This window comes from Mustela erminea, chromosome 6 (genome assembly GCF_009829155.1).
Source record: "Mustela erminea isolate mMusErm1 chromosome 6, mMusErm1.Pri, whole genome shotgun sequence".
Lineage (NCBI taxonomy): Eukaryota > Metazoa > Chordata > Mammalia > Carnivora > Mustelidae > Mustela > Mustela erminea.
The window spans coordinates 86375742-86388828 of record NC_045619.1 but is presented as its reverse complement, the minus strand read 5'-3'; positions in this window follow the sequence as shown (position 1 = coordinate 86388828).

The window sequence follows — 13087 nt, the reverse complement described above, 5'->3', positions numbered from 1 at the left end:
GCCCAGATTCATTTTAGTGGAGAGTGGTATATAGAAACCAAGTTCTGGGCATTAGAGGTATTCATTGTTACTGGAGTGTCATTACTTCTATACCCTGTCAGCAGACAGAATTAGGATTTATATCTATGTCTATTTCTATTCCTATGTATCTATATTAAAATCATGAGGCAGTAGTAACATCTCCACGTTCAACCCAGTGCCACATGGTTCATTCTAGTCTTCCCCTTTTCATATTTGTGATTCCTTTCTCTCTGAGAGAACTGGCTCCTACTATCTTCAGGATATTTACTTATTTGCTTAATTCTAGAGCACACAAAAATTCATTTCAAAAAATTCAGAATTTCTGACCCATACTTCTGTGAAAAACAAGCCTATTAAATATTTTTATAGTTCTTTTTTGTCAGAGGGAAAATAGTCAAAATACAGTCTTCAAAAATCACTTGGAATGAAAACACATTTCTACACAAAAACTTGTGTGCAGATATCTGTAGCATCATTATTCTCAGTAGCCAATAAATGGAAGCAAGCCAAACATCCATCATTTGGTGGAGAAATAAAATGTGATATGTCCATACAATGGAATATTATTTGGGCATAAAAAGAAATGAAATACTGTTATGTGTACCTAATAGATGAATCTTGGAAACATGCTAAGTAAAGAAATCTGTCACAAAAGACCGTATGATGTGTGATTCCCTTTATATGAAATGTCCAGAATAGGCAAATCTATAGAGAAAGAGAATAGATCAATGGTTGCCTAGAGCTCTGAGACAGTGGGGGGAGAATAGGGAGGGACTGCTCATGGTTACAGAGTCTTTGCAGGGGTTAATGAAAAAACTGTAAATCAATGGTGATGGGGGCACTGGGTGGCTCAGTCAGTTAAGCATCTGCTTTGGCTCAGGTCATGATCCTGGGGTCCTGAAAACTAGCCCCTCGCTGGGCTCCCTGCTTGTTGGGGAGCCTGTTTCTCCCTCTCCCTCTGTCTGCCACTCCCCTGGCTTGTTCTTTCTCACTCTCTAATAAATAAATAAAATCTTTAAAAATAAATAAATAGATTGTGATGATGGTTGCACAACTCTGAATATAATAAAAACCAGTAGGGGTGCCCAGGGGGCTCAGCAGTTAAGCATCTGCCTTCACTTCAGGTCTGATCTCGGGGTCCTGGGATCAGGTCCTGCATTGGGCTCTGCTCTCAGCCAGGAGTCCACTTAAGAATTCTCTCCCTCAGGGCACTGGGTGGCTCAGTGGGTTAAGGCCTCTGCCTTCGGCTCAGATTGTGATCTCGGGGTCCTGGGATTGAGCCCCGAGTTGGGCTCTCTGCTCCGTGGGGAGCCTGCTTCCCTTCCTCTCTCTCTGCCTGCCTCTCTGCCTACTTGTGATCCTTGTCTGTCAAATGAATAAATTAAAAAAAAAATCTTAAAAAAAAAGAATTCTCGCCCTCTGCCCTTCACTGGTCATGCTCTTTCTCTCTCAAATAGATTTAAAAATCTTTTTTCAAAACCCCCTTAATTGTATACTTTAGCTAAATTTTATGATATGTGAATTCTATGTTAATAAAGTTGTTTTTTTTTTTTAAAGTTACTTGGAACAAAAGCTACTTGGGGTGATTTTTTTTTCCCCTCCTGTATCAACATGGTTAGGAATACAGTTTGTAATACAATTAGATGTGTGTGTGTGTGTGTGTTTTAATGATTTTATTTATTTGATAGAGTGAGAGAGAGTGCATGAGTGGGGCAAGGGGCAGTGGAAGAAGCAGGGAGCCCAACAAGGGTCTTGATCCCAAGACTCCAGAATCATGACCTGAGCCAAAGGCAGATGCCTAACCAACTGAGCCACCCAGGTGCCCCTACAATTAGATTTTTTTTTTACTTTTCCATCTTAGGGTCCCTTCATTTTTCATTTTATTTTACATGAGACATTCTTTTGTGTATTTTATGTAAGACATCAACATGGTTCCCAAAATCAAAACTAAAAGAACAGCTAAAAGAATACAGTTAAAAATGTATCACTTCTCTCTCCCCTTTATTTTTACTCTTTTCCCACACACCCACTATAGACAACCAAGGGTCTCCTTTATTCTTCTGAAGTTTCTTTTTGCAAAAATAAACACGTACAAATGTGTTTTCTTATTTACCCATCTTTTTTATGGAGAAGATAGATAGTTTTACCTAACATTCGTAGATAGTTTTATCTAACGTAGCTCTTATTTACTTAACAACAGCGCCCTGAAATCACATGCTATCACTTCATAGAGCTTCTGTGTGTCTTCCTGCCTTACAGGTGTGTGGAACTCCACTACAGAAGCCGTAATTTATTCAAGCATTCATATGTACGAACACCTAGCTTGGGAACATTGCGAGCAATGCTATAATGAATTATCTTGTGCATCTGTGTTTTCATATTATTGGAAGTGTAGCCTTAGGATGAATTTCTAGAGGTAGGATTGCTGAGCCAAAAGGTAAATGCAGGTATACTTTTGCTAGATATTGCCAAATTCCACAAGAGGTGTACAAGGTTATATTCCCATCAGCATTCTCTGGAAATGTCCATCTCTCCATGGCCTGATCAACTGAATGTGTGGTCAGACTTTTGAAGTCTTTTCTGATAGGTGAGAAATGGTATCTCACAGTAGTTTTGAGTAGCATTTCATGTGTTGTGAGTGAGCTCCAAAATATTTTCACTTGTTTAGGGCCATTTTTGATTATTAAAAATCGTATGTTAGGTTTCCTAATTCTAAAGCTCCTGGAAAATTTGGGGAAGGTTGGACAATATCCTCAGGCTCATCACAGGATTCTGAGTTAAGGGATTAATAGTGGAAGGCTCCAGAAATAGAAATGGTCTTTTTAGCATGGGGAGATTTGTCAGGGACAAACATGAACTGTCTTATAAAATGCAGCCTAATTTTCTTTTTGAAACCTAGAGTGTACAGATAGCCATTTGTCCCTTGTATCCCTCATTCAATTCTTCCCACAACTATTTGCCATTTCGCAATGTTCTCACCTCAGCTCTATGTTAGTCCAGTCGGGCACCTCACTGAAGGGCCTGCTATCATTTACATATTTGCCTTTTCTTTCTTGTCCAGTCTAGCTGAGATGGTGGGTAGAAAAATTCCTCCTCTTCCCCACTCCCAGATGTATCCACATCCTAATCCCCACAACCTGTTGGATGTGTTATGTTACATGCCAAAGGGAAAGTAAGGTTGCAGATGGAATGAAGGTTGCTGTCCAGCTGACTTTGAGAGGGGAGGTTGTTCTGGATGTCTGGGCAGGGCTGATATAATCACAAGGGCCCTTATAAGTGAAACTGGGAGGCAAGAAAGTCAGACAGTTTCAGAAGAGATTTGAAGATGGAGGAAGGGACCATGTGCCAAGGAACCCATGCGGCCTCTAGAAGCTGGAGAAGGCAAGAGAACAGATCCTCCTTAGGGCCACCAGAGAAAACAACCCTGCCAGCACCTTGACTTTAGCCCAGTGAGACCCATTCTGTCCTCCAGAACTGTAAGATAATACATTTGTATTGTGTTAAACCACTAAGTTTGTGGTGATTTCTTATGGCAGCAATAGCAAACTAACGTGGCTCACGTGGGCCTGGCACAGTAGCAGCCAGTCTGCCCCAAAGGCCCAGAGAGGGTGTTGATGGGGAATTGGACAGGACAGCTCTGTGGAACTCCACTAAGGGAAATCCGTAGGAACGGAAAGGACTAAGAATGGAATCCTGGGGAGGTAGAGGGCAGCAAAGGAGCTGGAGCTGGAGCAGCCAGAGGGTCAAGAAGATACACAGGAGAAAGGAGGAAGATCTCAAGAAGGGAAACAAGAATCTGATGTTACAGAGCTCCTACAGGCCTTTATATTTGGAAAGCAGCAGTGAGTTTGTGGAGAACAGTTTCAGATAGGGCCGGAAACCCAATGATAATGGTTTGAGGAGTGAGTGGGAAGTGGGGAAAAAAAAAAAACCCAAAACTGAATTTGGTATTTTTAAGAGATTTGACAGTGAAGGGAGAAAAAGAGCATAATAATTTCAGGAGAAAGCAAAGCTAAGTTTTTTTTTGTTTTGTTTTGCTTTGTTTTTAAGTTTTTGGGTTTGTTGTTGTGTTGTTTGGTGTTTTGTTTTTACTGGAGGAAGGTGGTGTGGATTTTAGATAATTTGAACATAGGGGAAGAGTGAAGATGCAAAAGGATTATAACTTGGCAGAAAAAAGACCTGAAAGGGATGACTCCAGAGCCCAGGGCTGGCCTTGCAGCTCTGGTCAGGAAGGGGCATCTGTGAGGTTCTTAAATTTCCAGACCCACTGAGTGGCTCTCTTTATGTTTTTCCTTCTGCTGAAGTGAGCAGTGAAGTCATCTGCTGAGAGGAGACGTGTGGAGATGAGCATAGTCAAGGTTTGGCCCCTGTGGCAGCTGCGGGTAAATCTCAAGACTTCTGAGCAGCCCTGAAAAGTCTAACTCAGTCCTCATACTCTGAGGCAGCAGAGGAGGCAAATGGCCGAAATTGTTCATGCGTTTCACAGAGATTGAGCACTGCTGATAGGAAGCCGAGTTAAGACCGGTGTCCTATCCCTGAGAAGCTTCCCAGTCAGGCATGGGGGACAGATGAGTAGCGCCACACGGCAGCACATTGTGGGGGTGGGAGGAGGAGGCCTGGGCTTGGCTGAAGGGCCTGAAAATCAACCTGGAGAAAGGAGGAAGTTCTTTTTGGAGAAAGTGACTTACGGGATATTTTAGAGAACAAGTACATTTGAGGTGAAGAGGGGAGGGGGTAGGGGTATTTGAGGCAGCAGGCATGGCCTGTGGAAAGGCCCAGAACACACAGCCCAGATAGCACAGGGTGCAGAGCCAGGGATGGAAGTGGCCTGTAGAGGACCTACCTACACGGCCAGTGGGGCCAGATCGTAAGAGCCTTGCATTTTAGGCTCAGGATTTTGAGGTGTCATCCAAAAGCCATGAGAAGCCATCAGAGGATTTGAGGCAGGAAGTGACTTTTAAATTTCAGTTCCAGAGAATAGCACCGAGGACAGATGGAGGAGGATTGGAGGGGTCAGGCTGAGGCCAGTTAATCCAAGTAAGGAGGAATGTGAGCAGACATGTTGGGGGAAGAAGGGAAGGAACAGTGTTTGACTGGCTGTGGGAGGTGAGGAAGAGAGAAAGCCAGGAAGATGTTCTGGTTTCCAGCTTGAGTGAGAGTGACAAGAATAGTTTTGCCATTTACTCAAATCTAAAAAAAAAAAAAAAGCAGCAGCAGATTAGGGGTAAAGGAGACCCCACAGTCAGAAATCGGCAGGTTTGTATGGCAATCGGAGAAGGAGGCATGAGTAGGAGTGTGAGGATGGACTGATTTTTGTCTGCTGTCCAGCCTAGTTCAAAACGGGACACCGCACTGGCTGGCAGCCAGAGACAGCCTGAGGCAGGGCAGCAGCACTAGAAGTCTCTAGGCTGAAAGCTAGGTTTAGTGGGGGTGGTGAAAGGCTAAAGGCTCTTTCAAGAATAGGATTACAGGGGCGCCTGGGTGGCTCAGTGGGTTAAGCTGCTGCCTTTGGCTCAGGTCATGATCTCAGGGTCCTGGGATCAAGTCCCACATCGGGCTCTCTGCTCAGCGGGGAGCCTGCTTCCCTCTCTCTTTCTCTGCCTGCCTCTCTGACTACTTGTGGTCTCTCTCTGTCAAATAAATAAATAAAATCTTTAAAAAAAAAAAAAAGAATAGGATTACAGCATTTGAATTTTCATATGCGGCAATTTGGAAACAATGACCAGGAGCAAGGCATGTCTGTTTTCCTTTAGAAATGGTAGGTTTATTTGTAGGAACATTTTTCCAGGGAGAGGATCCAGACCTTTCATCAGATTCTCAAGAAGTTTCTTAGGCCCCTATAAAAATTAAGTATTGATACCCGGTGGCACCATTTTTTTACCTCATCCTCACACTTTCAGACATAATCTGTCATCCAGGTAGGGGTGTGCACTGGCTGTGTGAGCAAAAGGCAAACGTTTCTTCAGAAAATTTTAGTCAGAGTCCTAGAAGTCCTCCTTCCCAGAATACGAAGGAGGAAAATAAAAGCCCAAGAGCAAAACTGCGGGCTGATTGTGAATGATTTATTAGCTGTGCCCACTTTCTCCCACATTTTCTCCCACTTTCAACATTTGGGCAGATGAGGTTGCATGGATTGGTAAGCAATTTGATATATGGCAACATTTATATTTACAAATAAATATTACATATTTATTTTAATATTGCAGCATTTTCTTCTTCTTTTTTCTTTTTAAAGATTTATTTATTTATTTGACAGAGAGAGATCACAAGTAAGCAGAGAGGCAGGCGGAGGGGGGGAGCGGTACAGGCTCCTTCCTGAGCAGAAAGCCCTATGCGGGGCTCCATCCCAGGACCCTGAGATCATGACCTCAGCTGAAGGCAGAGGTTTAACCCACTGAGCCACCCAGGCGCCCCGTTCTTTTTTTTTTTTTTTTTTTTTTTTAAGGTTTTTAGATTTCTTTGTTCCTAAGCTTTGGTGGACAATAAAATTGAAAAGAAACTCTTCTTCTGGGATCAGAGTAAATGATCTGTTCCCATAACCTGATAGGTGAGATGGAATTTGAACTGAGCGCTGCTGCTTTCATGGTCCTAATACTGCCTGGTTAGCCTGACAGGTAAAATGTGAGCTGACAGGTATTTTACCTGCAGGTAAAATAAAGATTAAAGGGATTTGGGGAATGACGTTTCCATCTCTAGCACTCTGTGTAGAAGTTCTTTGCAGCATCTCACATAGGTGCCAAACTTTTTATTGTTAGATGCCAAAATTAGAGCTTTGACAAGTCATTTTTTGAAAAAAAATTTAAGGATTTTACTTATTTGACAGAGGGCAGGAGCAGGCAGAGAGATAGGCAGAGAGAAAGGGAGAAGCATATTATCTGCTGAGCAAAGGGAGAAGCATATTATCTCCTGGCTCAGTTCCCAGGATCATGACCTAAGCCGAAAGCAGACCCTTAACCCACTGAGCCACCCATGCACCCCTATGCCAAGTTATTTTTTATGGGAGAATTCTTTAAAATTGTGCCAAGTCTCCTGTGGGGCTTCTGGGTGGCACAGTTGGTGTCCAACTCTTGGTTTCAGCTCAGGTCATGACCTCAGTGTTGTGGGACAAGCCCTGAGTGAGCGCCGACTTGGGCTCTGTGCTCAGCAGGAAGTCTGCTTACGTTTTCTCTCTCTCTCTCTGCCCCTCCCCCCACCCCACTTGTACTTGCATGCCTGTGTGTTCTCTCTCTCTCAAATAAATAAACAAATAAAATCTTAAAGAAAAGGTATGCTGAATCTCCAGAAAACATGGTATATGATAATGCAGTTGATGGGAATTCCAGGACCACATTTATAGAAGTAAAATATCTCTTCCTACACAGCAAGATAAACTCCGTTCTGTTCCTCTCACAAATGCTTACGGAGGCCAGGCTCTGACCCAAGTAAGGCACCATGTGAAGAAACTCCAGCGCACATGACCATCAATTTGATAGTTTATAAAGCACCTCTTGCATTTATGCCCTTCATCTTCACAAGAATGCCGGGAGCTGGGGCACCTGGGTGGCTCAGTTGGTTAAGTGGCTGCCTTCGGCTCAGGTAATGATCCTGGAGTCCTGGGATTGAGTCCCACCTCGGGCTCCCTGCTCAGCGGGAAGTCTGCTTCTCCCGCTGACCTCTCTCCTCTCATGCTCTCTCTCTTTCATTGTCTCTCTCTACCTCTCAAATAAATAAATTAAATATTTAAAAAAAAAAAAGAATGCCGGGAGCTGTAGGGGGTGGTCTCATCTTATACTAAGTGAACAAAATATTGGTAAGATGCAGTGATGAGATCTGGATTCAAATGTTCTGACCCCAAACCCCGCGAAGCTGAGAGAAGTATTGAGATATCTGTTGACAGGTGCTCCTAAACATTGCTGAGCAACCTCAGTTCAACTTCACACTGAGGAACTTCCTTTATGATGTTGAGCTACAGGAGTGGCTAAAATGTTTGGAAATTATGGGTTTGAAGATGGGTGGTGAGGGCATGGAGACCCGTTTGAAGCATTTTCTAGCATGAGAGATTGTGACTTGGCTCAGATATTTGTGCTTTCCTAGGAAACCACTTGTTTGTGCCCCAGGAAAGTTATGAGCTTCCGTTTTTCCATCCTAGGTTGGTGGTGGGGGGGTGAAGGAAGGCAAAGAAGGCTGAGTTCATTGCAAAAGGCGTGTTTTCCCACTGCCATATCCAGATGTAGTATCTTCCCCTCACCTTAGAGCTACTTCTCTGCCCTATCCCTGAATCATGCAATACCTAGCAAGTTCTCATGGAAATGGTTTGTCATTCCATCCGTCCACACTCGGTCTGTATGTATAGTCAGCTGGGGCTTAGTTCTCAGACCAAGATGGCAGCTGTGAAAACGCAGTAGAAGGGACCATCTGAGAGGTATGTAGAAGGGGTAGGACTTGATAATGAATTAATTGGTAAATACTTTGGTAGCACCTGCTATCTAGTAAGCACTGTGTCTGGCATGTAGAAGAAAGGAAGAAGAGATTAGTGTTATGAAATCACAGCCATGGGTATTACTGAATGCTAAGAGACTTCTCTAGGAGGAAGCTACTTGAAATAGCCAGTAAATGCTTTCTAGAAGGGCATCTCTTTATCTGGTCCTTGGGAAATAATTATAGGTTTTGAAGAAATTAGAAAGTGTTGCTTATTTAAGGAGAGACCCAGCAAATTTTGTTTTTTGGTTTTTTTTGATTAACATATAATGTATTATTTGCTGCAGGGGTACAGGTCTGTTAATCATCAGGCTTACACACTTCACAGCACTCACCATAGCACATACCCTCTGGAATGTCCATAACCCAACCACCCTCTCCCTACCACCCTCACCCCAGCAACCCTCAGTTTGTTTTGCGAGATTGAGTCTCTTATGGTTTGTCTCCCTCCTGATCCCATCTTGTTTCATTTTTTCCTTTCCTACCCCCCAAACCCCCCACCCTGCCTCTCAAATTCCTCATATCAGGGAGATCATATGATAATTGTCTTTCTCTGATTGACTTATTTCACTCAGCATAATACCCTCTAGTTCCATCAACATCGTTGCAAATGGCAGGATTTCATTTCTTTTGATGGCTGCATAGTATTCCACTGTGTATATATGTATATATACACACACATACATATCTTCTTTATCCACTCATCTCTTGATGGACATCTAGGTTCTTTCCATAGTTTGGCTGTTGTGGACATTGCTGCTATAAACTTGAATTTTGTTTTTGACGTGTTCAATTCTCAATATCAAAGGAATGGCAAAAGTCTGAGGTTTAAGAATCTTTTTCAAATAGGTGATGGCTCACAACCTAGGATTATAAGGCTTGCTCAAGGGATTGAAACAGACTGACCCAAGTAAGGCACCATGTGAAGAAACTCCACTGTCATTGGTCTTTCATTTCCCTTGAGTCTTGTGGGACCATTCACAGTAAATGGCCCCCCTAAAGGGACTTGGGTTCCAGAAGACCTCAAGAAGCACTGCAACATCGTGGGGAGGCCTGAGCTTTGGAATCAGGTAAACTATGTAGGTATACTGGTATGACTATTCCCCATGTGGCTTTGGGCAAGTGATAGAACACCCACTGGTCTCATTTGTCAGTTGTAGGTAATTTCCCTGCCTTGTAGACTTATGAGTACTACATGAAAATAATTGTGGTAGGCGTGCTGGGTGGCTCAGTTAAGCGTCTGCCTTCAGCTCAGGTCATGATCTCAGGGTCCTGGGATTGAGCTCTGCATCAGACTCCCTGCTCAGCAGGAAGTCTGTTTGTCCCTCTCCCTCTGCCCCTTACCCCTGCTCATGCTCTCCCCCTCAAATAAAATCTTAAAAAAAAAAAAAAATCCTGTAAAAAGTTGGTGCCTGGGGGCACCTGGGTGGCTCAGTGGGTTAAAGCCTCTGCCTTCGGCTCAGGTCATGATCCCAGGGTCCTGGGATCAAGCTCCACATTGGGCTCTCTGCTTAGCAGGGAGCCTGCTTCTCTCCCTCTCTGCCTGCCTCTCTGCCTGCTTGTGATCTTTATCAAATAAATAAATAAAATCTTAAAAAAAAAAAAAGTTGGTGCCTGGCATAAAGAATGCACATAATAAATGGACAGTTATATTGTTAGCTATTAGAGTCATGGAATAAAAGGATCATTCCAAGGAAAACATTGACATCAGTGTCAGACACATTTTAAAGATTGAGAAGGACACAGCCTGAATTAAGGCTGTTGGACGTGAGAGGTTTTTATTTTTAGAATGGTAAATTCTGAATGGCAATTTCCCTTGGTTCTATGTAATTCTTTACAGGTTTCCAAATACTTTCTTTTAGGAACAAAATAATACCTTTCTTGGTCAGCCAATTGCTCTGTTATTTTTTTGTTTGTTTTATGTTTGTCAACTAGAAATTGAGAACATTGGTCACTCTGCGTTCATTTCCTGTGCCCTCAATGAACATGACCTCTGTTCTTGATTCCAGTGGTTCCATGGGTCAGGGAATTCTGATTATTCTTTAAAGTAGCTTGAATACTATTGGTTTTAGGTACTGAAGTCATTAAAATGATGCTTACTAAACAGTTTTGGTTTTTGTTTTTTGTGGTTTTTTTGCTTTTGTTGACATTGGGCAGCTGTGATTCATTCCACTCTCAAGTGCCTTAACAGATTAACAAGAATTTCAGTTGTGTTAAGTTCTGTGTTTTCTAAAGCAACACCGAAGGGAAAGTCTTCTGTTAAGGTTCAAGAGTCCAAAAAGAACTATTATGCAATGTGCACTTCACTTGCTATTCAAGTCTGAAGTATATAGGAATTCAGAAGAAACAATTACAATATTAGAAGACTTAGGACCAGAATGTTTTATAATATAAATATAAGCAATTTCAATGGTGTTTTGTTTTGTTAAGTTGAAGTCAATTATCGTGCTCATGGATCCCGGGGCTTAACTAGATAAGGAAGAAGCTAATGGAAAAAGTAGTTCTCCTTCCCAGTTCTCCCCACCAGCTATGCCGCCTGGCCCTGCCAGTTCCTCAAACAGATTGTGTTTCCTCCTTTTATTTGTCTACGGCACAAGCTGTTCTCTTATGCCCCAGTATTAATATCCTCTGGAATTCAGGTTGGATGTTACTTCCTCAAGAAAGCCTGTGATCCTCCTCCCTGGCTGGGTCAGATTCTAACTCTCTCGAATGTGAAGGCTTGAATGTGAATGTGCTTCACTTCGTTAATTCCTCACAATAACCCTGTAGGATGATAGTAACCTCATTGACAGGTGAGGAAGGTGACACAAGAGATATAACTTGCCCGAGGTCACATAACCAACAAAGGACACAGCCAGGACTTGACTTTGGTCACTTTGGTGCCAAAGCCAGTGTCGTTGGTTTTTCATTTCCCTTGTTGTATAGCCTCTTGAGAAGCCAGCATTCTCAACGTGGTGCTTTGTGACCTACCACAGGACAGAGGGCAGAGGGTCTGACCTAAATGCGATGTGCTTCTAGGGGCCGCCTGTGGTGTGCCTGCTCGGCATGCATTCCTGCTGTCCCCAGTCACTGGCCCTGTTTTCATTTCGAGGATATACAACTCTCCTTGTCTCAGCTCATGTGGTCTGGGTGTGCTCAGCCTCAGGAATGAGGCGCTGTGACCTGCACTTGAGCCATGCGGCATAATCCATCGGGTCTAAACATTAGAATGGGTTCACACATGGGCTTGTGCTCCGTACTGTCAACTCGAGACAACTGAGACCCAATCCAGAACTTTGGTTGGAGTTTTTGCAAGAATAGACTTGATCTCTCCTACTGGTCGCGGACTCTGAAAGCATGAGGATTGGCCCCTACTTCTACTAGGGCAGACAGGAGGGCAGCTGTGACATCAGGGAGTTTCAGCTGAGCCTTGCTCAAGATGTGCCTGAGGCTTTCTGTCCCCCTGTCTTTTCACTAACCTGAGTATTTAAAGCCCTTTTTCTACTTAAGCCTTTTTTGGTTGAGAGCTGTGCCACTTGCCATCAGAGAAATCCTAACCAGCACGTTGGACATGTTTTACATTTTTCTCTTTCCATTTTGCAGGGGCTTAGGTCACTTCCATGGGGTGTTGGAATGGCCATAAACGTGTGTCGTCTTGGCCTGGGGAGGAAAGCAGTGCATAGGTAACACGGCCCCAATCATGTCGAAACAGGTTTTATAGTTCTGGGAACTGGGGCTTCTAACACCTACTCAGTAACTTGTGGAATATGAGAAACTCCATTTTTTTATTTCTCCATGTCTTAGTTTTATACAGAATGTGAGGATAATATTTTCCATGCCACTTAGATAAGAAGGAATTGGTAAGAATGTGTCTAGTACTTTGGCATTATCTTCCTACATGCTGGTAACATATCAGCATGTCAATGCATGGTTTTTACAATTTCTCAGTCGCTAGAGTAACCTAACCAATAGTGAGGTGGCTGATTAAGGAGGGTCCTCCTTTGGGGAGACTGTAGAGGGAGGAGATTGCTGTTGTAGAGCTCAGGAGGCCTTAGACAAAGGTCCCAACCTCACCTTAACAGTAACTGCCTTCACATTCGAGAGAGCTAGAATAGTTAAGTGTCCTTTCTTTCTACTCTATGGATTTTATAAGTGAGGGTCTTTGGGCTTGAACCTTCCAAAACTCACTCTGATCCTTCCCAAATTGCTTTCTCTAAAATCCACTAGCTACCTGGTAGTAGAAAGAAAAATCTATATGTTCAAATAGCTTAATTTTCCCCTCCCAGAGACATTAAAAAAGTGAAGCCAAGCCAGCAAAGACACAAACCATTTATTTCCATCTCTAAAATCAATGTGAATTTATTGATTGATTTCATATTTAAAATAGTCCCTTTGTAAAGTCATTATACTTTATAGAAAATGTACTAACTTTATTAAAATACACACAGTTGCTGAAAATGCTATTCTTTTTTTTTTAAAGATTTTATCTATTTATTTAATAGAGAAAGACACAGTGAGAGAGGGAACACAAGCAGGCAGAGAGGCAGGCAGAGAGAGAGAGGAGGAAGCAGGCTTCCTACTAAGCAGAGAGCCCAATGTGGGGCTCGAACCCAGGACCCTGGGATCATGA